Raw genomic sequence first — 27,167 nt, 5'->3', positions numbered from 1 at the left:
CGTCTCAACCCACTCTCACCATATCCATTGAGCTCCAGCCACAGTAGTCTTCTTTCAGTTTCTAGAACAGACTATACTACTTCTCACCTCAGGATCCTTATCCATCTTGTTTTGTCTCCACACAATGAGCTTCTCTCCCTCTTTAAATGGCCAAATTCTTTCTCATGCTTTATGTCTTAGCTTTTGAAAGAATGGAAAATCAATCTTCAATATTATGGGTGTTGGGTTTTAGTTGATGAGAATGTAGAATGAATATCAAGCAGGATGAGGGGGAGAAGGAAGAAGAAGAAAACAATAGAAGAAAATAAACTAAAATTGATGAACACATCACATATCAGGGGCTATCACTTGAGCAGATAACAGAGATGCATACAGGAGCAAAATGAGACTTAGAATGGGGCCAGGGAAGGGAAGGGAAGAAATGAGCAGAATTGAGGATGCCTTCATTCAGGGAGGTTCCACCTCACTTTATAATAATAACCACAAGGGTGGTTGTTGGGGAAGACAGGAAACTGGTAAATGAGCCAAAGAATGACTGATGTCACTGACCAGCCTCAGAATTTCACTTAGGACTTTAGTGTCCACTCATCATAGTTTCCTTCTAAGCGTCAGGAGAGAAGCACGGGCCAGGCTGAGCAGGCATGTGTACATGACATGTTCAGACACCAGCCCAGGGATATGAGCAGTGAAGCACCATCCACCCAGCTGGGGTGGAAGATGGGTGCATGGCAGGGCAGAAAAAGGGCAGGGAATAGGTAGGCCCAAGGACAAACACTTAAACTCCATCCCAGAGTAACTGCTCAGTGAGTATATGTACAGCACCCTAAGTCCTTCACATAATGAAGGTCCTTAGTAACTCAGAGAAAAACATTTTTTTTAAATGCTGTAACTAAAGTCTCAAAATTAAAGTTGTATTGTTCTAAGAAGCTACACCTTAAACCCACTTTTCCAAAAATTAGCAAATTAGAAAAAAATCTTTGCTTTGAATATTTTACAATACTTTGCTTTTCATTTTTCATGCTAACAGTATTTTATAGAAATACAATTTACGAAAGAGTCATAGGCACACGGATCCAGTACCCAGGTCCATGACTGCTAACATATGTATTCACCCTCTGTCACCACTGCCCAGCCCAAGAGGACAATGCAATACAAGTACTACCATCAGTTCCGAGGTGAGAAACACAATTCCTTGTGCTAGGCAATACCCATTATCGGTGACCACCCCCTGACCTTCAGTCTAAGACAGCCGAGGTAATTTTGGTATGGTTGAGTTAATGCCTGGTATAGAAAAGCCATTTTCACTGAAGTTACCTGTAAAATGTCAAAAACCCAATAGATACCATTCTTTTCTAAAAGAAGTGCCAGCCATAGTAGCTTTATATTTAGAGGAAAATGAGAAAAAATATTCTTATTCTTTGGAGATTAATTTATGACCCTGCTTCTCTGAGTGGGGTTTTTCCAGGTTATTCTGTTTCTTAAGCCACTAATAACCCCAGCTCTACTGGTTTTCTTTACCCTGTGCCCCCAGAGGGACAAATGTACAGTCCTGCCATGTGTAAAAGCAGAGGGACAAGAGCCTTTTAAAAATTCTGTTATTACACTGCTTTTGCCTTTGTGGGTCTCACCCTAGTGGGAGGGTCTGTGGTTTCCATGGCAATGATACCTGGCATCAATGCTGGGCAGCCTTCCAGGGACTGGGGTTGGAAGCTGTGAGGCTAAAATACGTCTGTCAGAGGTAATGAAGAGTTCTCTCTGTAAATATTTCTATCTGTCTGCTCCACTCAGCCACCTGCACAGGTCCAGAAGGTAAAGCGAATGATGCAGGGGTAGGGATCGGGGGATGGGAGTGTCAGCCTGAGATGAACATAACACGTATCACACAGAGCATCTCTATTGCATGTATGATGATAGGGCCAACACTCCCACCCAAATGGATGGCTTATTTATCCAGATAATAAATTAAAAGCTGATGCTGGGTGACTGCTGGAAGTCTTTGCAAAAGATTTGCAACAATTCTCAGATTCAGCTCTAAAAGTTGAATTCCCTGTGTTCCTACTCCCTGCCGTCTTTCATAAATTGCTTTCCCCAAATTTACTGTCTTTTAACACTATCATCATTTTCCTATGCATCTAATGCTTCAAGTGGGGCTTTCAACCCATTTTTTAAATTGAAATATAGGTGACATAAGATAATAGTTTCAGGTATATAACATAATGATTTGACATTTACATACATCACAAAATGATCTCCACGGTAAGTGTAGTAACCATCTGCCACCATTCAAAGTTATTACAATATTGTTGAGTAATTTCCTGTGCTGTACATTACAGCATGACATTTATTTTCTGATTAGAAGTTTGTACTTCTTAATCCACTTCACCTATTTCCATTCCCCCTCCCCCTTCCTCTCTGGCAACCACCAGTTTGTTCTCTGTATCTATGAGTTTGTTTATGTTTTGTTTTGCTTGTTTGTTTTGTTTTTTAGATTCCACATATAAGTGAAATCATATGGTGTCAATATTTGTTTTTATCTGATTTATTTTGCTTAACATAATACCCTCTAGATCATACATGTTGCTGCAAATGGCAGTAAGAGTGGCTATTATCAAAAAGACAACAAATAACAAGGGTAGGTTGGGGGGGGTGGAGAAAAGGGAACCCTCTTGCACTGTTGGTGGGAATGTAAATTGGTTCAGACATTATGGAGAACAGTATGGAGGTTCTTCAAAAAATTAAAATAGAACTACCATGTGATCCAGCAATTCCACTGCTGAGTATCTATCCAAAGAAAACAAAAAACATTAACTCAAAGAGATACAGGTACCCCTATGTTCATCACAGCATTATTTATAGTAGCCAAGATATGGACACAACCTAGGTGTTCATGAACAGATGAATGGATAAAGAAGATGTGGTACATATGTATAATGGAATATTACCCAATCCATTTTTCTAATCGAGTCAACAAATAATCCTAACAGCTTCTACTTCCCATTTTTATATCAGCCATTTATATCCATTCATTTATTCATGCATCCATTCACTTAAAAAATACTGAGGATGCAACAAAGAACAAAATAGAAAAAAAAAGTTCAGTTTCTACAGACAGACTAGCGCACAGAACAAGGTGAGAGCTGTAACTCTACTGTGACAGCTCAAGTCAGATTTCTGCCCACTAGACTAAGAATTTTTCCAGTTGTAAAGATCAAGTAATCCTCTGGTAGGCTGCCCATTTCTTTCATACCTCTGCACTTATGATGAATTAGCCACCAGGAAATATCCTTTCCAGGTCCATGTATTCTGATAACATTCCTATTGTTATTTACTGTTTCTACTCTGTTGGTGCCTTATTTCTGGAAGTAAGTGCTGGTGTTTGATCTCTGCCACTGTAGGAGCCCTTCATCTCCATCATAATGACAACATCTCCCACCACCAATCTAGCCTACAGAGGCAGCTTCCATTGAGCTTTTCAAGAATGCTGGTAATTGATTCACTAGTTTATTTTTTAGTGCCTTCATGAAGTGAGTACCTCGTGGGATTACCAAAGCACATCCACCACAGAAGAGGCTCTTAATATCCAACCATTCAAGGAGGTGTGTTTTGTGGCAGGTAGCTGCTTTCCCCAGCCACCTCAGTGTTCTTAATGGCAGGGATGGAGGAGCTTATGATCGTGGAGTTCCACTCTCCAAAGCTGAACTGGCAATCACTATGTCTGAGTGTTTAACCTACCAATAGCATAGACCAAAACTATCATTCGCACAGAAACCAAGTAGAGAGAGCTACCTAGTAGAGGATTACTTGTATTGGAATGCTTCATCATAGGAGGGAGCCACTTGTGCTGATTGGGACATACATGTATTAGAGTATGGACTTCTCTTCCCTATCTTCCCTATTTCTGTCCATACCATTATCCTTTGACTCACATAATGCCTTATTCACCAACATGGTATCCCACATAATACTGCTTTTAACCAAGGAACTTATTTCATGGCAAAAGAAACATAGTGGTAAGTCCATGCCCATAGAATCTACTAGTCTTACCAGGTACCACATCACTCAGAAGTAGTTGCTCTGATCAAATGGTGAAATGCCAATTAAAGGCCAGTTGAGAGAGAAAACCCTACAAATTCTAGGTTCTATCTTATTGGATGAAATACATGCTTTCAACCAGTGACCAATACATGTCACAATTTATCCCACAAGCATAATCAAGTGGTAGAATTTGGGAATAGACCCTCCTACAAATACATCTTATAATCTACTGAGATAGTTTTTGTTTTCTGTCTCCACAGTATTGGCTTTGCTGGTTTAGGGCTCTTAGTTCACAAGGAAATATGATTCCACTTAAGCTTCTCTGACCATTTGGGTTTCTCATGCTACTGAACGAAAAGGCTCAAAAGAGTCTTACATACTGCTGGGAAATTTGGGTTCTGCTCCTCATGGGGGCAGAAAGGACTATGTGTGCAAACTATAGTCTTCTATGGGTATCTCTTAGTACTTACATGTTTAAAATTTGTGGAAATCTACATCAACCCACTGAAATAACGACTTCTGGGAATTCAGACCCTTTTAAGAATAAACGTTTGAGTCATGCTACAAGTAAAAAGGCTTTACCAACTGAGTTGCTACCTTAAGATAAAGGGAACATCAAATAGGTAGTGGAAAGGAAATTATAAATATCAATCATGGCCTCATAAACAATTACAAAAATGTCACTCTTATAAATATTTTCTACCATGTTTGTAGTGTAAACATTGCTAATGTTGTCATGTTTTTCCTCACACCTCCTTTCTCCTATTATTTTAATTAAGCACTACTGTTGGTGTAACAAATCTATAACTTTTTCTTTACATTACAGAATATTCAGATATATGTGCATATGCTTTCTGTAGGACATCTTTCCTTTTGGGGAGAGAGTACAGTCTTGGTTTGTATGAAAGATAATTGCATCTTTAGTCAGAAGCATAAAACTCTATCTTGGTTGGGAGAGTATGGATGCTGATTAGCTGAGGAAATAGATGGTATTGGTTATTTACCTGTTTTCTCAGTGCCCCCAAGTGCTTCTGTGCTCTGGGCCTAGATCTGCATACTCCATTCTTCACACTAGTTTGCCAGTTGGCATTCTAATAGGTTTTGCTGATGGGAGGCACCAAAGGAATGGAAGGTGGCAAGAGGAGAGAAGGGACATTCCTCCTGTTTTCAGTCCCTTTAGCAAAGCTCCAGCAAACACAGATGATTGAGTCCAGCCTCCAGACTTCTTCAGTATTCCCAGCATCAGCCTTTCCACACCTCTTCATAGGTACCAGCAATAGTGAAGCTGGGGATTCTTTGGCATTACAGTACTAACCATATCACACTCCCTCACCTGCTGGGCCTGGTCCCCTTCCACAGTCTGCACCCATCAGATCATGCTGACTCTCAGAAGTCCAGGCACCCGTTAGGTCACACACCAACTTCAGAGGTCCAGCACTCACCTAACTATACCCTTCCTTAGAATTCTGAACACCAGCAGTGAGGGGGTGTTTTATTTTTTAATATAAATTCTAATATTGCTTTAAAAGTGATAATATAGTTCTATATGTTTTCATTACCAAAACAGAGTTCTGCCTATAATAGGAGTATCACGTATTCTAACAGCAATCAATCTTTCTAAAGAAGATTCCCTCTTCTCTGTTTGCAATAAAATTGGCATTCATTCAAACATTCCTGATGGAGGGTAAAAAGTGGGAAAATGATGTACTCTCTGTTTTAAATGTCTAGTTTCTTAGGTTTTATGGGGTTGTTTTTTTGTTTGTTTGATTTCTGACTGGACCCTGCTTGTTATAGAGAAGAGTGTCAGGTTTGGAGGGGAAACTAATTACCACCACCATTCATTGTTACTGTATTCATTCATCCCTTTCACATTTGATACTTATTGGATACCTATTAGGCTTTGGGACTATAAAGATCAGCCAGGCATTGTTCCTTCCAGCCATCAAAGAACTTAGAGTTAGTGAAGGAAACAGGCAATTAAAGCAGCAAGAGAGTGTAAGAGATGATAGAAGAGTGCTTATCTCAGTCAGGGGTTGGGGAGAGTGAGCATAAGCTTCCAGAAGCCATGATATCTGAACAGAAACACAAAGTGTGAATAGGAACTAACAAGGTAGAAAGTGGAGGTTGGGGAGAAAATGTTCCATGCAGAAGGAACATGTGCCAAGAAAAAAAGTTTAAGAAAATGTGACAAGTTTAATCCAGCAATAAGGATGGAGCTTAGCTTGCAGAGTGGGGTGGGCCAGAGCTGGAGGGGATGGCGGGGAAGGTATAGAGGAAAAACCAGGCAAGAGAACAGAGGTTGGGGGGCTTCCCTTGTGACGCAGTAGTTAGGAATCTTCCTGCCAGTGCAGGGGACATGGGTTTGAGCCCTGGCCCGGGAAGACCCCACATGCCACAGAGCAACTAAGCCCGCAAGCCACAACTACTGAGCCTGCATGCCACAACTACTGAAACCCACACACCTAGAGCCCATGCTCTGCAACAAGAGAAGCCACCACAATGAGAAGCCTGCACATCGCAACGAAGAGCAGCCCCCGCTCGCTGCAACTACAGAAAGCCCATGCACATCAGCGAAGACCCAATGCAGCCAAAAATAAATAAATAAATAATCTTTTTTTTAAAAGAGAGAGAACAGAGGGTGGGTGGGTAGGAGGAGGGGAGCCTGATGGCTCTTGTAACCTCTTTTCTTCCCTCTCTTGTTCCATACAGTGTTCAGAGCTCGATACAAAGAGGTCATCTTACCCGTGGAAAAGGAGTAGTGCAATGAACTGGAGCTCCCCCCCCCCAAATTCATATGTTGAAATCCTAACCCCCAAGGTGATGGTATTAGGAGATGGGGGTCTTTGGGAGGTGATTAGGTCATGAGGGTGGAGCCCTCATGAATGAGATTAGTGCCCTTATTAAACAGACCCCAGAGAGTTCTTTCCATCATGTGACTTTGTTATAGCAGCCTGAACTAAGACAAGTGGAGTGTGATTGTAACTGAGCAAGACCCTATGGGCCCTTCCCAGGAACAGACACCACCATCCCCCATGTCTTCTGCCTGTCTCTTGTTTATAGAAAAACTTTAGGCTCCTAGACCTTCCCTGAGTTCCAAAGAATAAATATAATCAGAGAAGTGAGAAAATGCAGAAAGAAAGGAAAACAGTCAAGCAAGAAAAATAATAACAGTTTAGCCATTAAACAAAGTCAAGGACTTTTAGTTCCTCCTCAAGGGCTATGGTTAATATTCTGAGGCATGTCCTTTGAGCTGTTTTGTAGGTACTGAAACCCTAACCAAGTGGGAGAAGTTAACTGTGTGATGCCCACAAGCATGTAGATCTCAGATTTGTTGGAACCAGAAGGTTGATGATGTTGATTCCCAATTACCTCACTACCAACTGATCAGAAGAATGTACACTATCTGATCATGTACCCCACAATCCCCCTCCCTCACCCTGTCTTAAAAAACATTTCCTTGAAAGCCATCAGGGGGTTCAGGCCTTTAATCACTAACTACCTAGACTCCTTGCTTGGCACCTGTAATAAACTCTGTACTTTCCTTCATCACAACCCAGTGTCAGTAGTTTGGCTTTGCTGGGTGTGGGCAAGTGGACCCAAGTTTTGTTCAGTAATATGATGAGTCCCTTACTCAATTCTGCAGCCTCAGTCCAAGAGTACCAATAACAACACTTCCCAAGTAGGTCTTCTCACCTCCAGGTTACTTAGCTTCCCCTCAAATGTGGCTCTCCACTTCTATTTCCCTCTAGATTTTTCTCTCCTTTGTTTTTCTTGGGCTTTTTCCTTCTCAGACTCTCCCTCTTCCTATGCAAAGCAATCTTGTTCTCTCTCAGCTGTCCCAAACGTGCATGATCACCCCCATCACATTAATTCATCCAATTACCAGGGCCCACCCTCCTTAGCAGGCAGTCAGATTACATGTGACAAAGCATATTTTCTTGTTGGACTTCCCTGATGGCGCAGTGGTTAAGGATCCACCTGCCAATGCAGGGGACACAGGTTTGAGCCCTGGTCTGGGAAGATCCCAAATGCTGCGGAGCAACTAAACCCATGCGCCACATCTACTAAGCCTGTGCTCTAGACCTCGTGAGCCACAACTACTGAGCCCGTGTGCCACAACTATTGAAGCCTGCATGCCTAGAGCATGTGCTTCACAACAAGAGAAACCACCGCAATGAAAAGCCCGGGCACCGCAACAAAGAGTAACCCCGCTCGCTGCAAGTAGAGAAAGTCCACACACAGCAATGAAGACCCAATGCAGCCAAAAATAAAATAAATAAATAAGTAAATTTATAAAAAAGAATATTATCTTGTCATTGAATGAATACAGTAAATAACTTGAGTAAGTGTTAGGAGTGTGTTAGAAAGTCATTTGAAAAAATTCTGTGTGAAATAGCTACCTCTCCTTGCCAGGCTCACAGTGAGGTTGGCAGCAGAAAGAGATACTCTTAATGCCTGGTGAGTATTCCCAAATCCAAGAAGATTGTGAATTCATCTAATTACTTTTTAGTAAAAGATTTTGTGAACAAAGTACAACCTAAGTACCTTAAATGATTTTTAAATCCATTTCAAATGCTGCATATGAAGTTACAGGATTCTTTGACTTATATGAAGGATGTATTCCACGTGTAATTAAAATTTTGTTAATGAAATTCTACTTCCTCTTGATTGCCACATTTAAGCCATGTCTATATTCCCTCACAAACTATATCCTGGCACCAACATTTGGATATTCTCACCACATGTCAGAATGCCCAGCCATCATCCCATCACTTGAAATACAGAACAAACACAGAACCACACAACCATCCAGTCACTGTTATGAAGAGAATCACCAAAGTAAGATGCAAAATTATGTGTGTAAAAATAAATCTCTCTCCCTCACACATGATCTCACTCCAGGTTTCCTTCTCCCAATGCTCTCTATCATCAAATATGGTGGCACCATGAGTATATTTTTCTATTTTCCAAACTGTCTACAATGCAAATGTATTCCTTTGTAATTATGTAGTAGAGCCTTTACACGAGGTATTCAAATATCTGAGAATATCTAGCAAACCAATGGGGTCAGCCTTCCTGATATGTATTTGCATGAGGAGTTGAAGAGACTTCTCAGAGAAAAGGTCACAAAACAGAGCCAAGAATGAGAGTCTTGACCCAGCAAGCAAGCCATAGTCATCAAAAGGGAGGGATGATCCTGAATACATCCTGATATGGGTTATTGGATGTGGCTGTCAACTTTGCTTTCATATCTGAATTTTTTAAAGAAAGTGTGGCTGAGATAAATGTTAACATCTCTGTATCACTGAACATCCTTTATGTCACTTGGGTACAAGTAGCCCAGGTTCAGGATCCCTCAAACTAGGTATAACACAGGGACAAACATTCTTCCCTCATTCACAATGGAACTGCCTTGGCACCTGAAACAATCTGGTGAGAGACTGTGATGCCCAGCAAGAGGATGTTGGGTCTGGAAGTCACAGAGGTGCTCAACTAGGAAGAGAAGTGACTCTCTGCAGAAGCAGTGGTATTACAAGATGATTCTCACAGAAGAGGCAAAAGTGCCCATTAGATGTGAAAGGTACCAGGTGGACCCTGAGGTCGTATCCAGAAATGTCAGACACAGCAGTGTGCCTGGCAGACTTGATAAACCACTTGAGGAAGACAGTGCCAGGAGAAGACGAATAAAATCCCCAAGCCACATGGAAACACATCAGACATTCCTTGGGGAATCCCAGGAAAACACAGCAAGAATTTTCAGGATGCCAAAGCAAGAGTTTGAGAAGGACATCTAACAGTATCTCACACAGTGTAGGCATGCAAGCTTTTTCCTTTAGAAGTGTGAGTTTAAATGCCAGTAGAGCAGGTAGAGAGTATGATACAAAATGAGTGACTCATATTTGTAATGAGGTGGATGGACATAGAGTCTGTCATACAGAGTGAAGTGAAAGAGAAAAAACAAATACCGTATGCTAACACATATATATGGAATCTAAAAGCAGTATTGATGAACCTCGTGTCAGGGCAGAAATAAAGATGCAGATGTAGAGAACAGACTTGAGGACACGGGGGTAGGGGGAAGGGGAAGCTGGGACAAAGTGAGAGAGTGTCATGGACATATATACACTACCGAATGTAAAATAGATGGCTAGTGGGAAGCTGTTGCATAGCACAGGGAGATCAGCTCGGTGCTTTGTGACCACCTAGAGGGGTGGGATAGGGAGGGTGGGAGGGATGCTCAAGAGGGGATATGGAGATATATGAATACATATAGCTGATTCACTTTGTTGTACAGCAGAAACTAACACAACTTCATAAAGCAATTATACTCCAATAAAGATATTTAAAAAATGAGTGACTCAAATTTATAAATGTGTCCTCTAAATAGTGTTACAGTCTGCTGGAGGAAATGTCTGTCTTCTGGTCCTTGCTCTGCTCTCCATAGCAGAGACTTACCAAACTGTATTTTATGGATTATTGGAGGCTCCTCAGAGGGAAAGTGAAGGTCTCAGAGGGAAAGAGAAGGTCTGTGGGAGGGGCTCAGGTGTGATTTGTCTCAACTTAAGACAAAGTCACTGCTGTATGGCCATATAATGTAAGACAACTTATTCTTCAAAACCGTAACACTTACTATATTTGAAGACAGCTGTCATGTCTCTGCTGAGTCTCTTCTGAGGCTAAACACCTTGCACATCTGTTCCTCAGATAACACGGCTGCAGCCCCTTCCACATGCCAGTTGCTTTCCTATGTTACCCTCTGGTTAGTTAATCCATGTCTTTTTGAAAAGGTGTGTGGCTGAATCAGAATTCACAGATGTTGACGCAGATGTGCTTTTTAAGAAGTTTTCATTGTTGACAATTATTTTTGTCTTACTCGCAAGCCCCTTTCCTAATCATGAAAAGAAAAAGTAGACTTTCCAAATAAATCTAACTATTTCTCCTGATTTAAAATATAGATTATTCTGTTATAATGCACAATTTATAGCACCAATTACTCATACATGATTGGTTAGTAGGAGAATGATGTCAATACAATGCAGAAGTTACTTTGGTTTATAACATCCTTCCTGCTAGGCAATGGAAGCAGAATTAGCAGGGAGAGAATTAAAACCATCAGCAGAAAAACACCCTCAGCTTGACACCTAAACAAGCAAGAGCCTTCTACTCTGCACTGTAAGAAAATTAAAAATGGGTCTCTACTAATGAATTGTTTGTTTGCTTGCATCAACACCAGGGGCTCTTCCCTGTGCTCAGGACTCCAGCTCACCTGCCTTCCCTCTGCACAAAAAGCCTGTGCCCTTGCTCTATTGTTTCTCAGAGTTCTTATTCCCTAAGGCAGCCTGAGGCCACGGATCAATGCTGGGCAGTCCATGTCAGCCCTTAAATAGATATGATTGTTTGGTTAGTGCTCTGGTGAACCAGGAACATAGGTTTTTTGAGTGGTTTGTGCCTAAATTTATTTTTCCTACAAACTTGCTATTCTTCCTGAGCAATTTTACAGATTGAGAGGTTTATCAGGTACAGGTACATGGAGTTGTAACAGAAAGACCCAGAGACTCAGCCATGTCAATATTCAATCAATTCAAAGGTTAGCCTCTCCATAAGGCTAACCTTATTTCTGTTTCTCCCTTCTCAAAGCAACTCCCACCCCCACCCCCTTCTTTTCCCAAAACAGTGTGTAAGTTCAGAGGCAGTTTTTGTATCCTAATGGCAGTGGAGATGGGCAAGGGCCTCCGACCTCATTCAGGACAATCTCTGGGTCATCACTGTCCTCTGCGGAGATGTGCCCTGTCATCTGGTTTCTGGTCCTCTGGGCTGCCATTAGCGTGCCCTGTCCTTCCTAGTGTCTCTAGGTATTATGTGAGCACCAACTGCTGAAAACCCTGATCCTTCCTATACCCTTCACTTGCAAAGTCCGTCACCTGACCCAAGACCTTGCCTGGTCCACAGGCCTCCCAACCCCTCCATCCCCCACTGGAAGAGGCAAGAACCTCTGGGTACACTGCTCACACTGCTCAGCCTTTGCAGGATGCAGGGGACCAGCAGCATAGCTCAGCCCCTCCCTCCACACTGCTGCTCTTCTGCTCCACACGGTGATAAACAGTAGTGTGGCAGGAACTCTCCTTATACCTTATCCTCCACCTTCTTAAGATCTGATTTCTCTTATAACTCTATGCTCAGACTGTCATAATCCACCCTGGATAGCTAAAGGGAAACATGGAAATTTACAACCTCTTTTTATCTGGCTTTCAAGATTATTGCCTCTCTATATTCTCAAGAATAGTCAAACTTGAGTTTCAATATTGAAAATTATCTTTCCCATTTTTTTCCCATTCCCATAAATGGCTAATAAATAGCCAGTTATTAGGTTGTTATTTTCCCTTCCCCTGAAACAATGATTGTCAATGATTTGGGGTGAAGGAGCCATGGGACAACAAGGAAGTCAGGAGCATCAGGAATCAAGACACATTGGTGGATATGTTTCTAAAGTTTATCAAGGTTTCATGTGATGTCCAGAACTGAACATGAAGGTCTGACCAACAGAGAGTTCAGTGGGACTAGAGCTGGGAGTGAGTTGACCTCTATAAAGGGCCTTCCTTTTTTCACTATTCATATCATGTTTTTGATTCATGTAACTAAGTTAAATGACTATGGCAAAAGGGAAGATGTGGTCCCCCCTTGGGTCTGCAGGGTCCCACACTAGTCATTTCCTGAGCCAAAGATCCTGCTGAGATTTCCCCATCTGCTGTTTTCATCACCATGAGCTGCCTCTGCTCCAGGCCCTAGTGATCTATTAGTTTTACTTGTTCTATTACCTTATGTCTCCAAGTTCCTTCGCTCACAGGAGTTCCCTGAAGCTTCCAAGCACAGGGAAGAATGATGCAGCCTTCCCCACAGGCAGCTGACCTAAGCCTCCCCACACCAGACACCACGGTCAAAGAGCACCCGGACCTTCGGGAGAGGCTGACCTCATCCCATACCTGCTCTCTCTGCTCTCCGCAGGACACCTAGTGCTCTTGCCTGCCCCATGTCTTACAACCTGATCAAATACTCTTGTTATTTTTTCTTCATTTTCAATCAATAAACTTCTAGAAAAGGGTTCCAGCATCAAGAAAGGGCTACACCAAATGGCAAAGCTCATGTTAAAGAAGAAACAACAAAGAGACGGGTGTTTCTATGAGGAGCACTACCTGGTTTCCCCTGGTGGCTTCCTTCCAACATGCCTAAATAAGGAGCATCCCTGCCAAGGAGCCTGTCAGACACCCTGCATCTGACATTCAGAGCTCAGTGTCCTCTGCAGGGGAAATGTGTTTTTATACAGTTTTGAAATCTAATCTATATATTTTTTTATTGTCATCATTTTAGTAGGTGATTTCACTTCAAATGAAATAATTGCCCATTTTTTGACTAGATTGGCTTTAATTGGAACAAATATTACAATAAGGTTAGGGGAGGCCTCAGGATATGAAATGACAGACTTGCTCACTCATCTTTTGACTCTCTCTCTCTAGAAATGATAGAGAAAAAATTGTATGACAGAATGCATTCATTTGTGACAAAATGAAAGCAAAATAGGATTTTTGCTCTCAGAACTGAACTCTTGAAGCCTAAGAACTACATTTTAACAGAAGTGTGTTATCTGTCTAAAGAGGTAGTAAGGATACATGACAAGGCAGAGAGGACTGGAGGAAGAAGCCAAGTTTGAGATAAACCTGGACCTCCAGGAAACAATGAAACAGAAAGTGAGTGAAACAGATAACAGCTCTGCATGCCCAGAATCATGTTACCTGCTCAGGTGCACAACAAGGAATCTATTGTGCTGACATGCCCTCAAATACACACACCTGCAGTCAGCCCTCTTCAGAAGAGAGGTCTTCTGGATGCAGGACCACCCACATCAGCCACCTGTACTCATCAATAGAGCACTCCATTTGCAAAAAGGAATGGGACACCCAAAAAAAATCCAAAAGAATAGGAGAACAGAGAGGGCAGACAGCAGAAGCAAGAAGAACTACAATCTTGCAGCCTGTGGAACAAAAACCACATTCACAGAAAGATAGACAAGATGAAAAGGCAGAGAGCTATGTACCAGATGAAGGAACAAGATAAAACCCCAGAAAAACAACTAAATGAAACAGAGATAGGCAATCTTCCAGAAAAAGAACTCAGAATAATGATAGTGAAGATGATCCAGGACCTCGGAAAAAGAATGGAGGAAGATTGAGAAGATGCAAGAAATGTTTAACAAAGACCTAGAAGAATTAAAGAACAAACAAACAGAGATGAATACAATAAATGAAATGAAAACTACACTAGAAGGAATTAATAGGAGAATAACTGCGGCAGAAGAATGGATAAGTGACCTGGAAGACAGAATGGTGGAATTCACTGCTGCGGAGCAGAGTAAAGAAAAAAGAATGAAAAGAAATGAAGACAGCCTAAGAGACTTCTGGGACAACATTAAACACAACAACATTCACATTATAAGGGATCCAGAAGGAGAAGAGAGAGAGAAAGGACCCAAGAAAATATTTGAAGAGATTATAGTTGAAAACTTCCTTAACATGGGAAAGGAAATAGCCACCCAAGCCCAGGAAGTGCTGAGAGTCCCATACAGGATAAACCCAAAGAGAAACACACCAAGACACATAGTAATCAAACTGGCAAAAATTTAAGACGAAGAAAAATTATTGAAAGCAGCAAGGGAAAAATGACAAATAACATACTAGGGAACTCCCATAAGGCTAACAGCTGATTTCTCAGCAGAAACTACACAAGCCAGAAGGGAATGGCATGATATACTTAAAGTGATGAAAAGGAAGAACCGACAACCAAGATTACTCTATCCAGAAAGGATCTCATTCAGATTTGATGGAGAAATCAAAAGCTTTACAGAAAGCAAAAGCTCAGAGAATTCAGCACCACCAAACCAGCTTTACAACAAATGCTTAAGGAACTTCTCTAAGTGGGAAACACAAGAGAAGACAAGGACCTACAAAAACAAACCCAAAACAATTAAGAAAATGGTAATAGGAACGTATTTTTCAATAATTACCTTAAACATGGATGGATTAAATGCTCCAACCAAAAGACACAGGTTTGCTGAATAGATACAAAAAACAAGACCCATATATATGCTGTCTACAAGAGAACCACTTCAGACCTAGGGACACATACAGACTGAAAGTGAGGGTATGGAAACATATTCCATGCAAATGGAAATCAAAAGAAAGTTGGAGTACCAATACTCATATCAGACAAAATAGACTTTAAAATAATGTTACAAGAGACAAAGAAGGACACTACGTAATGATCAAGGGATCAATCCAAGGAGAAGATATAACAATTATAAATATATATGCACCCAACATACGAGCACCTCAATATATAAGGCAAGTGCTAACAGCTATAAAAGAGGAAATCGAGACTAACACAATAATAGTGGGGGACTTTCACACCTCACTTACACCAATGGACAGATCATCCAAACAGAAAATTAATAAGGAAACACAAGGTTTAAATGACACAATAGACCAGAGAGATTTAATTGATATTTATAGGACATTCCATCCAAACACAGCAGATTACACTTTCTTCTCAAGTGCGCATGGAACATTCTCCAGGATAGATCACATTTTGGGTCACAAATCAAGCCTCAGTAAATTTAAGAAAATTGAAATCATGTCAAGCATCTTTTCTGACCACAATGCTATGAGATTAGAAATTAATTACAGGGAAAAAAATGTAAAAAACACAAACACATGGAGGCTAAACAATACGTTATTAAATAACCAAGAGATCACTGAAGAAATCAAGGAGGAAATCAAAAAATACCTAGAAACAAATGCCAATGAAAACACAATGATCAAAAACCTATGTGATGCAGCAAAAGTGTTCTAAGAGGGAAGTTTATAGCTATACAAGTCAACCTCCAGAAACAAGAAAAATCTCAAATAAACAATCTAACTTTACACCTAAAGGAACTAGAGAAAGAAGAACAAACAAAACCCAAAGTTAGCAAAGTTAGCAGAAGGAAAGAAATCATAAAGCTCAGAGCAGAAATAAATGAAATAGAAACAAAGAAAACAATAGCAAAGATCAATAAAACTAAAAACTGGTTCTTTGAGAAGGTAAACAAAATTGATAAACCATTAGCCAGATTCATCAAGAAAAAGAGGGAGAGGACTCAAATCAATAAAATCAGAAATGAAAAAGAAGTTACAACTGACACCGCAGAAATACAAAGCATCCTAAGAGACTACTATAAGCAAGTCTATGCCAATAAAATGGACAACCTTGAAGAAATGGACAAATTCTTAGAAAGGTGTAACCTTCCAAGACTGAAACAGGAAGAAATAGAAAATATGAACAGACCAGTCACAAGTAATGAAATTGAAACTGTGATTAAAAATCTTCCAACAAACAAAAGTGGAGGATCAGATGGCTTCACAGGTAAATTCTATGAAACATTTAGAGAAGAGCTAAGACCCATTCTTATCAAACTCTTCCAAAAAATTGCAGAGGAACGAAAACTCCCAAATTCATTCTATGAGGCCACCATCACCCTGATACCAAAGCCTGACAAATGCACTACAAAAAAAGAAAATTACAGACCAATGTCACTGATGAATATAGATGCAGAAATCCTCAACAAAATACAGCAAACAGAATCCAACAACACATTAAAAGGATAATACACCATGATCAAGTGGGATTTATCCCAGGGATGCAAGGATTCTTCAATATAGGCAAATCAATCAATGTGATAAACCATATTAACAAACTGAAGAATAAAAATCATATGATCATCTCAATAGATGCAGAAAAAGCTTTGGGCAAAATTGAACACCCATTTATGATAAAAACTTTCCAGAAAGTGGGCAGAGAGGGAAACTACTTCTACAAAATAAAGGCCATATATGACAAACCCACAGCAAACATCATTCTCAATGGTGAAAAATTGAAAGCATTTCTTCTAAGATCAGGAACAAGACAAGGATATCCATTCTCACCACTATTATTCAACATAGTTTTGGAAGTCCTAGCCATGGCAATCAGAGAAGAAAAAGAAATAAAAGGAATACAAATTGGAAAAGAAGAAGTAAAACTATCAGTGTTTGCAGATGACATGATACTATACATAGAGAATCCTAAAGATGCCACTAGAAAACTACTAGAGCTAATCAATGAATTTGGTAAAGTTTCAGGATACAAAATTATTGCACAGAAATCTCTTGCATTCCTGTATACTAATGATGAAAAATCTGGAAAAGAAATTAAGGAAACCCTCCCATTTAGCATTGCAACAAAAAGATTAAAATACCTAGGAATAAACCTACTTAGGGAGACAAAAGACATGTATGCGGAAAACTATAAGACACTGATGAAGGAAATTAAAGATGATACGAACAGATGGAGAGATATGCCATGTTCTTGGATTGGAATAATCAATATTGTTAAAATGACTATACTACCCAAAGCAATCTACAGATTCAATGCAATCCCTATCAATGGCATTTTTTACAGAACTAGAACAAAAAATCTTAAAATTTGTATGGAGACAAAAAGACCCCAAATAGCCAAAGCAGTCTTGAGGGAAAAAAATGGAGCTGTAGGAATCAGACTCCCTGACTTCAGAGTATACTACAAAATATACTACAGTAATCAAGACAATATGGTACTGGCACAAAAATAGAAATATATATCAATAGAACAGGATAGAAAACCCAGAGATAAACTCATGTAACTATGGTCAACTAATCTAGTACAAAGGAGGCAAGGATATACAATGGAGAAAAGACAGCCTCTTCAACAAGTGGTGCTGGGAAAACTGGACAGCTACATGTAAAAGAATGAAATTATAACACTCCCTAACACCATACACAAAAATAAACTAAAAATGGATTAGAGACCTAAATGTAAGACCAGGCACTATAAAACTCTTAGAGGAAAACATAGGAAGAACACTCTTTGACATAAATGACAGCAAAATCTTTTTTGATCCATCTCCTAGAGTAATGGAAATAAAAACAAAAATAAACAAATGGGACCTAATGAAAGTTAAAAGCTTTTGCACAAGAAAGAAAACCTAAACAAGACGAAAAGACAACCCTCAGAATGTGAGAAAATATGTGCAAATGAATCATCAGACAAAGGGTTAATCTCCAAAATAAACAACTCATGCAGCTCAATACTAAAAACAAACAACCCAATCCAAAAATAGGCAGAAGACGTAAATAGACATTTCTCCAAAGAAGACATACTGATGGTCAAGAAGCATATGAAAAGCTGCTCAACATCACTAATTAGTAGAGAACTGTAAATCAAAGCTACAGTGAGGTATCACCTCACACCAGTTACAATGGGCATCATCAAAAATCTACAAACAACAAATGCTGGAGAGGGTGTGGAGAAAAAGCAACCCTCTTGCACTGTTGGTGGGAATGTAAATTGATACAGCCACTATGGAGAACAATATGGAGGTTCCTTGAAGAACTAAAAATAGAATTACCATATGACCCAAAAATCCCAGTACAGGGCATATAACAAGAGAAAACCATAATTCAAAAAGATACACGCACCCCAATGTTCACTGCAGCAGTTTTTACAATAGGCAGGTCATGGAAGCAACCTAAATGCCCATTGGCAGACAAATAGATAAAGAAGCTGTAGTACATATATATAATGGAATATTACTCAGCCATGAAAAGGAACGAAATTGGGTCATTTGTAGTGACATGGATGGATCTACAGACTATCATACAGAGTGAAGTAAGTCAGAAAGAAAAAAACAAATATATATTAACGCATATATGTGGAATGTAGAAAATGGTACAGATGAACCAGTTTGCAGAGCAGAAGTAGAGACACAGATGTAGAGAACAAATGTAGGGACACCAAGAGGGGAAAGCCGCTGGGGGTGGGGGTTGTGGTGTGATGAATTGGGCGATTGGGATTGACATGTATACACTGATGTGTATTAAATAGATGACTAGGGCTTTCCTGGTGGCGCAGTGGTTGAGAGTCCACCTGCCGATGCAGGGGACTCGGGTTCGTGCCCTGGTCTGGGAAGATCCCACATGCCGCAGAGCAGCTGGGCCTGTGAGCCATGGCCGCTGAGCCTGCGCGTCCGGAGCCTGTGCTCTGCGGCGGGAGAGGCCACAACGGTGAGAGACCCACGTACCACAAAAAAAAAAAAAAAAAAAAAAAGGATGACTAATTAGAAAATAAATAAATAAGCATAGAAAAATAAAAAGAATGGGAGAACCAAGATGAACAAAAAGAAAAACAAATCTGAGAAACAATAGCAGAATCAGACTTTAAGTTCTACTTGTCCACAAGGACAAAGTGCTACAAAAAAGGAACAATTCGAGAACAGGAAAGATTGGAAACGTTATGGTCAACTTAATGTAAAGGATAGATTAAATGATAATAAGAAAGTAGTCAAAGATAGGACTGGTGCTATATAAAACAGAGTCCAGGAAATCCTCCAGAATGCAGAACAAAAGTCAAAATAATGTAAAATATGAGAGAAAAAGGGCAAGGGTTATAAATTTAAAAACTTTAGTATTCATTTGATACTTCCAAAAACACAAAACAGAGACACTAGTGTGGAAAATACATACACATGTAAAAGAAATAGTAAAAGGTGATTTGCCTCAGTTGAAAAGGCCAAGGTGTGAAGATCCACACAACTGGTCATTTCCTACTGAAATTTTAAGATAGGATAAATTAAGATCTGAGAAACTTCCAGAAAGAAAAAGAAAGCAGGCTAACTGCAAAGGAAAAAGCCACAGTTGATACTACAGAATAAAGAGCAGAGTCCAGAGAGGAAAGTTTTCTCGAATTTAGAAATCTATGGACAGTACAGCCAAATTCTTAACCACAGGTGAGGAGTTTTTTAATGTTTTTTGATGCAGGATATCACAAAGTTTAAAACCCATGTTCCATATATGAAAAAAAAAACCTTAGAAGTATATACCAGCAAAAGTAAAAAAAAAAAAGACATCCAACAAAGAAAGGACATAAAATAAAAGGAACAAGAGCAACTGTGACACAGAAATAGTAAAGGAAATGAGATGGAAAACAAAAGAAACTCCTTAGGTTGCTAAACTTCAAAGATTTTATTTCAAACAGCAAAAATTTAATTTGCTGGATTATATTTCAATTCACCTTGCATCTAATTTTTCTATGTAGTTCTGGAGTAAATAATAGTTTATAATTGTAATATTCAAAACATTAATTAATTTTCTTATTTTAGAATCAGCCTATGGACAGAATATGAGAGAGTTAATTATAAGCACAGAACTGAAGGACAAAATGTAAATGCTATAAATAATGTACAATAATAAAAACTAGGAAATAGATGGAAAAAAGTAAGAGTAATGTAGTTGGAAGAATTGATATTATTAAAATGACCATACTACTCAAGGCAATCTACAGATTCAGTGCAATCCCTAGCAAAAGAAAAATGGCATTTTTCAGAGACCCAGAACAAGTAATTCCAAAATTTGTATAGAAACACAAAATGACCTTGAGGAAGAAGAACAAGCCTGGAAGTATCATGCTCCCTGATTTCAAACTATACTATAAAGCTACACTAATCAATACAGTATGGTACTGGCACAAAAACAGACACACAGATGAATAGAAAAGAGAGCCCAGAAATGAAACCACATTTATATGGGCAATTAATATATGACAAAAGAGGCAAGAATATACAGTAGAGGAAAGACAGCCTCTTCAATAAATGGTGTTGGGAAAACTGGACAGCTACATGCAGAAGAAACAAACTGGACTACTCTCTCACACCATGCACACAAAAAAATTCAAAATAGATTAAAGACTTAAATATAAGACCTGAAATCATAAAACCTCTAGAAGAAAACATAGGCAGTATGCTCTTTGAAATCAGTCTTAGTAATATTTTGGGGACTATGTCTCCTCAGGCAAAGGAAACAAAAGCAAAAATAAACAAACAGGACTATATCAAACCAAAAAGCTTTTGTATAACAAAGGAAACTATCAACAAAACAAAAAGGTCACCAATGAACTGGAGCAGGTATTTGAAAATGATATATCTGGTAAAGTGTTAATATCCAAAATATACAAAGAACTCATACAACTCAACACCAAAAAAACCAAACAACCTTATTAAAAAATGGTCAGAGGATCTGAATAGACATTTTTTCCAAAGAAGACATACAGATGGCCAACAGGCACCTGAAAAGATGCTCAACATCATTCATCATCATGGAAATGTAAATGAAAATGAGATATCACCTCACATCTGTTAGAATGGCTATCATCTCAAAAAGACAACAATAACAAGTGTTGGTGAGAATTTGGATAAAAGGGAACCCTCAGGCACTACTGATGGGAATGTAAAGTGGTGCAGCCACTATAGAAAACAGTATGGAAATTCCTCCAAAAATTAAAAATAGAACTACTACTTGGTTGAGAAATTCCACTCCTGGGTATTTATCTGAAGAAAATGAAAACACTAATTAGAAAAGATATATGCACACCTATGTTTATTGCAGTATTATTTATAATACCCAAGATACAGAAGCAACCTAAGTATCCACTGATAGATGAACGAATAAAGAAGGTTTGGTGTATATGATGCAATATTACTCAGTCACAAAAAAAAGGAAGAAATCTTGCCATTTGGGACAACATGGATGGACCTAGAGTGTATTATGCTAAGTGAAATAAAGAGAAAGACAAATATTGTATGATTTCACATATATGTGGAATCTGAAAAACAGAACAAATGAACAAACATAACAAAAGAGAAACAGAGTTATAGATACATAGAACAAACAGGTGGTGTCCAAAGAGGTGGGGGATGGGAGGAGGAAAGAAATATGTGAGGGAGATTAAGAGGTACAAGGTCCCAGTTGCAAAACAAATAAGTCATGGTTATGAAATTTACAGTGTGGGGAATATGGTCAATAATTATGTCTTAGCTTTGTATAATGGGAGATCATGACTAGACTTATCATGGTGATCATTTTGAAATATATAGAAATATCAAATCACTATGTTGTGTACCAGGAACTAACAGTGTTGTAGGTCAATTACACTTTGAAAACAAGCAAACAAACAAACTCATAGAAAAGAGATCATATCTGTAGTTACCAGAAGCAGGGGGGTGCATGAAGGGGGAATTGGATGGAGGCAGTCAAAAGGTACAAACTTCCACTTATAAGATAAATAAGTCATAGGGATGTAACGGACAACATGATAAATATAATTAACATCACTGAATGTTATATATGAAAGTTGTTAAGAGACTTAATCCTAAGAAAAAAACTTTTTAAAATTTAATTTTGTATCTATGTGGATACATATAAATGGATGCTCACTAAACTTATGTGATAATCCTTTCATACTATATGTAAGTCAAGTCATTATGTTGTATGCCTTAAACTTATACAGTGCTTATACAATTATATCTCAATAAAACTGGAAGGACAAAAAGAGAGGAAAAAAAAAATAAGGTAAGAACACTAAATTGCTCATCTTCCGTAGGAAAGTTAATATATAATGTTTAAAACTGATAAAGCAAGAGATAGAGGCATAAAAATATTATTTCAGTGTATAATGGAAACCTCCAGAAGCACTAAAAACCAAATCTGCCTCCACAGTTGCCTCTGGGAGCTAAGACTGGAAACGAGGTGTGGTGAGACTAGGAAATTGTATGTTTCACACTATACTCTTTTGTACTGTTTAAATCGTTTACCTTTTGGATGCACTTGTTCTATTACTTTGTACAAAAATGTGGAGAAGGAAGCACTATACATGAAGAGCATACCCTTAATCCTTAGTGTATATATTTTGGCTATTTAAATAGAAAAACAAAATAGGTCCCATTGTATGTTTAAAACTTTGTTTTTACAAATCCTGAGTTTTCAGAATAAAGTCTGGGAATCTTTCCATTAGAGGCCCAAGTAGCTGTGGGTCCACCAGACCTGTAATCCCCACAGTTATTTGCAGTTTGGGATTTAGACATGGAAGGCATTGGCTGAAATGTGCAGTAATCTGTAAGAACAAGGTAATTGATATTTAACCCTTTGTTAAAGGATTGAGAATTTAGCATAAATTAGTCAATCAGATTAGCTAGTGAGTCACAAGGATGCCCAAAATTAATTGGAGTTTTGGTTTGGAAACAAATGGGACAGTAAAATGGAAGAACTCCCCTAAAAAGAATGTCCCATTAAGGACCAAGAGGATACCATAGAGTCATTTGACACCTAAAGATGGGAAAAGGCAAGAAAGAAGCTACCTATTTCACAATATTGCTTTGGGTCAGCCCTGACTGTAAACCTGGACAAAGCTGAAGTCTTATCTGAGGTATGAACGTCACATTTTAGATCACTTAACTAAAAATATCATTGATATTTTTATCACAGGCCTCTAAAACAAAGCTTTATCCAATCATCCTCAGAAACCAGGGCCAAAGTAACAAGTCTATTTACGCACAATGGGATCCATAGTGACCAGGCGCAGGTATACGTTGTAAATATCGAAGCTGACCCCAAAGCACATTTAATAATGAATCTTTTATAAGAATGAAGACTATCAAAAGGGCTGTATGAGATATTAAGGTAATAGTCACACAATATTAGGTAATGGTTATAAATGCTTTGAGGAATAATAATATTTACCAACTTGCCAGTATATTGGTTTTATGTGTAATTGTGTAAGGTCATTTGCATAGAGTTCTTTTTAGCTTGTCATCTCTGTGTCTTTTCTCATTCTTTGAAAATTCATTTCAGCTATGTAACTTATGGTATCTTGCTGGATACAAACAGCTACGTCAATCTGAAGGTGACACTCAGCACAAGAAGAAAACAGGTGACAAACACAAATCAAAGGTGTTAAAATAAATCATATGGGATCACCTGAGTGAGAAAATATATTAATAAATGGACTACAATTTTTATCATTTATATTTAACCCTATGAGTGAGAAAAAGTAAATGTTAGAAAAATTTGATCTTGAGGCCTCTAGAGTAAAATCTGTACATTGACTAGAAGAGCAAGGGAAGAAATACAAAGGCATCTTGCTATCAAATGCAAACAGAGAGGACTTTCCCAGAGCCGTCAATGAAGTGACAGCCCAGGTGGGTCTGGGGCTGGCTGCTGAAACACCTCTCAACCTCCATCCAGCCCTTTCTCAGGCTCCACCTGTCCTGTAATGACACCTCCCACCACTCCACAGTTGCCTCCAGGGCTCACCTTGTAACTCTGTTTTCTTTGTATGTTTGGGAACTCCTCAGTTTGACTTACTTTGGGAATTCACCTCTATCTCAGATCACCTGGAGGCAATCTTAAAGAATAAATCTCCAAGAGAATAAAATATCTGATTAGCTGATCCAATCAGTATGACAAAATTTAAGGAAAGAGCAACTCATGTTCCAATACGGTTTCTATTTCTTTTCATTTTGAAGGCAATCGGGTCAGTTTTTAGTAACATATCTTCTGTACTACAAAGATGGCATAGCTTTAAAATTTGCTACAACTGAATTGTTTCCCATGTTTCTCTGACTCTTTCCTTGTATAGGGTCTGAATTTCTGTATCATATTTATTGGATAATTCACCACTCACCAGTGCCAGCATCTCGGGAGCACATGAAAGCCCTGCTAATTACCGATCTGAAGCATTTATTAAACTATTCTGAAACACGACAAGCACCACTCTATCACATAAAATAAGGTGCAGGGTACACGTTCATGCCTGCTTGTTTAGTGGTAATACGGATTTTAGCGTGCATTGTCATCCACTTTAGGTTCTCATTACTGTCCTGCTCACCGTAATTCAGTGATGTATCATCTTCCTGCATTTGCCTAAATCAGTTCAGCAGCCGATAAATCAAAGCTTTTCTTGCCCTTGTCCTTCCAAACTGTTCAAATTATCCATCTGACCATGGAAGAAAGGAAATAATCACTTGCTTGGAAGAAGAAAATATCTGCATTAACTCTACAGTAAACTTCTGCGTCAATGTATGCAAATATGCACGTGAAGCCTGTATGTGCACATATCCTACACTCTGACGTCACACACCTTGGGTCAGGTTCTGAAAGAAAAACATCAAAGCCTCAAAATGTTGCACTTTTTTTTTTTTTAAGGAAAGAGAAAAGCCATTTTCAATTCTCTTCTTTTAAGAATAGAGTATGGGGCTTCCCTGGTGGCGCTCAGTGGTTGAGTGTCCGCCTGCCGATGCAGGGGACAGGGTTCGTGCCCCGGTCCGGGAAGATCCCACATGTCGCGGAGCGGCTGGGCCTGTGAGCCATGGCCGCTGAGCCTGCGCGCCCAGAACCTGTGCTCCGCAACGGGAGAGGTCACAACGGTGAGAGGCCCACGTACCGCAAAAAAAAAAAAAAAGAATAGAGTATGTCCTCCATTTCAAAAGCCATGTAAGATCCTATTTTTATATCCTCAAGAGCTGTAGGAGCTGGAAATTAATTGGTCCTTCAACTGGCAAATCCTTTGACAGAAAATACACCCTGGCATTTGGAGACCTAATACATTTTTCTCTTTGTGGTTCAACAGAGGAAGATTCCTAAACCAGGAAAGACTTCCTGGGTAGACCTAAAAAAGGCAGCACTGCCCTCTTGTCCTTTTCATTCCCTTTCTCCAGCCCACTCCCACTTTTTGATATTTTATTTTACTTTTTTTTCTTGCCTTTGGAGCTTTTGCTTCTTTTTCTAGGAAGAATGTTACTGGAAAATAAAAAGTATATATATAGAAAGCAAGGGCTACGGCTGTGACAAGGGAGACTAAAGTTTCCACCATATCCTCCGCTGGCATCTGCTCCATTTCCCATGTCTCCATCAGGACAGGGGCTACACAGCTCTTCCCTCTATCGCAGAATTAACTCTGCTGCTCCTGGATCATTTGCTGGCATGCCAGAAATGAAATCAGGGCATTTGTCTTCTTTCACGTTCTGCGGGATATCACGCAAAACTCCAGTTTTACAGAAACAATAAAATAAACTGACAGGAGTCTCCCCGTGTTCTGGAAGGGATCCAAACGTGCTTCTCTGAACTGCTTTTACTGTGTCACTTGTGCCCAGGGTAGAATCTAGATTGAACTCCGGAAGCTAGGATTTTGAATTTCTTTCTCTTGAGGCAAAAGTAGCAGAATGAGGTTGTACAGTCTATTTACTTCAGTTTATAATTTTATCAAAAACTGCACTCTCCCTATCCTACTTACTCTTTTGTCTTATTATTATATATGTCTTTATACATATGTTCTTTCTTTTTTTAAAAAAGATTTTTTTAGAGCAGTTTTAGTTCACAACAAAATTGAGAGGAAGGTACAGAGGTATCCATATCCCCCCTACCCCAGCACGTGATAACCTCTCCCAACATCAGCGTCCCCCGCCACAGAGGTACATTTCTTACAATGGATGAACCTGCACTGACACATCATAATCACCCAAAGCCTACAGTTTACATCAAAATTCACTCCTGGGGTTGAATTCTATGGGCTTGGAGAAATGTATAATGACATATGTCCTTCATTATGGTATCATACAGAGTATTTTCACTGCCCTAAAAATCCTGTTCTCTGCCTATTTAGACCCCGACCCCAGCCCCACCCCCGGCTACCATGGATCTTTTTACCATCTCCATAGTTTTGCCTTTTCCAGAATGTCATGTAGTTGGAATCATACAGTATGTAGCCTTTTTCAGATTAGCTTCTTTCACTTAGTATATTATGCATGTAAGTTTCCCCTATGTCTTCTCATGGCTTGATATCTCATTTCTTTCAGTTCTGAATACAATTTCTACTGTCTGAAGTTGCTACAAATATCTGTGCGCAGGTTTTTGTGTGGACATAAGTTTTCAACTCCTTTGGATAAATACCAGGAGTGTGATTGCTGGATCGTATGGTGAGAGTATGTTTACTTTAGTAAGAAATTGCCGTCAAACGGTCTTCCAAAGTAGCTGCACTATTATGGATTCCCACCAGCAATGCATGAGAGTTATTGTTGCTCTATATCCTCATATGAATTTGATGTTTTCAATGCACCTTATATTTTATATAAATTAATTTTCTCAGCTATGAGCCTAATATTTTTAAATTAACTGATAAAGGTAATATATATTTTCTTTAAA

This window comes from Phocoena sinus, chromosome 10, assembly GCF_008692025.1.
Source record: "Phocoena sinus isolate mPhoSin1 chromosome 10, mPhoSin1.pri, whole genome shotgun sequence".
Taxonomy (NCBI): domain Eukaryota; kingdom Metazoa; phylum Chordata; class Mammalia; order Artiodactyla; family Phocoenidae; genus Phocoena; species Phocoena sinus.
Note: the sequence above shows the minus strand (reverse complement) of the source record.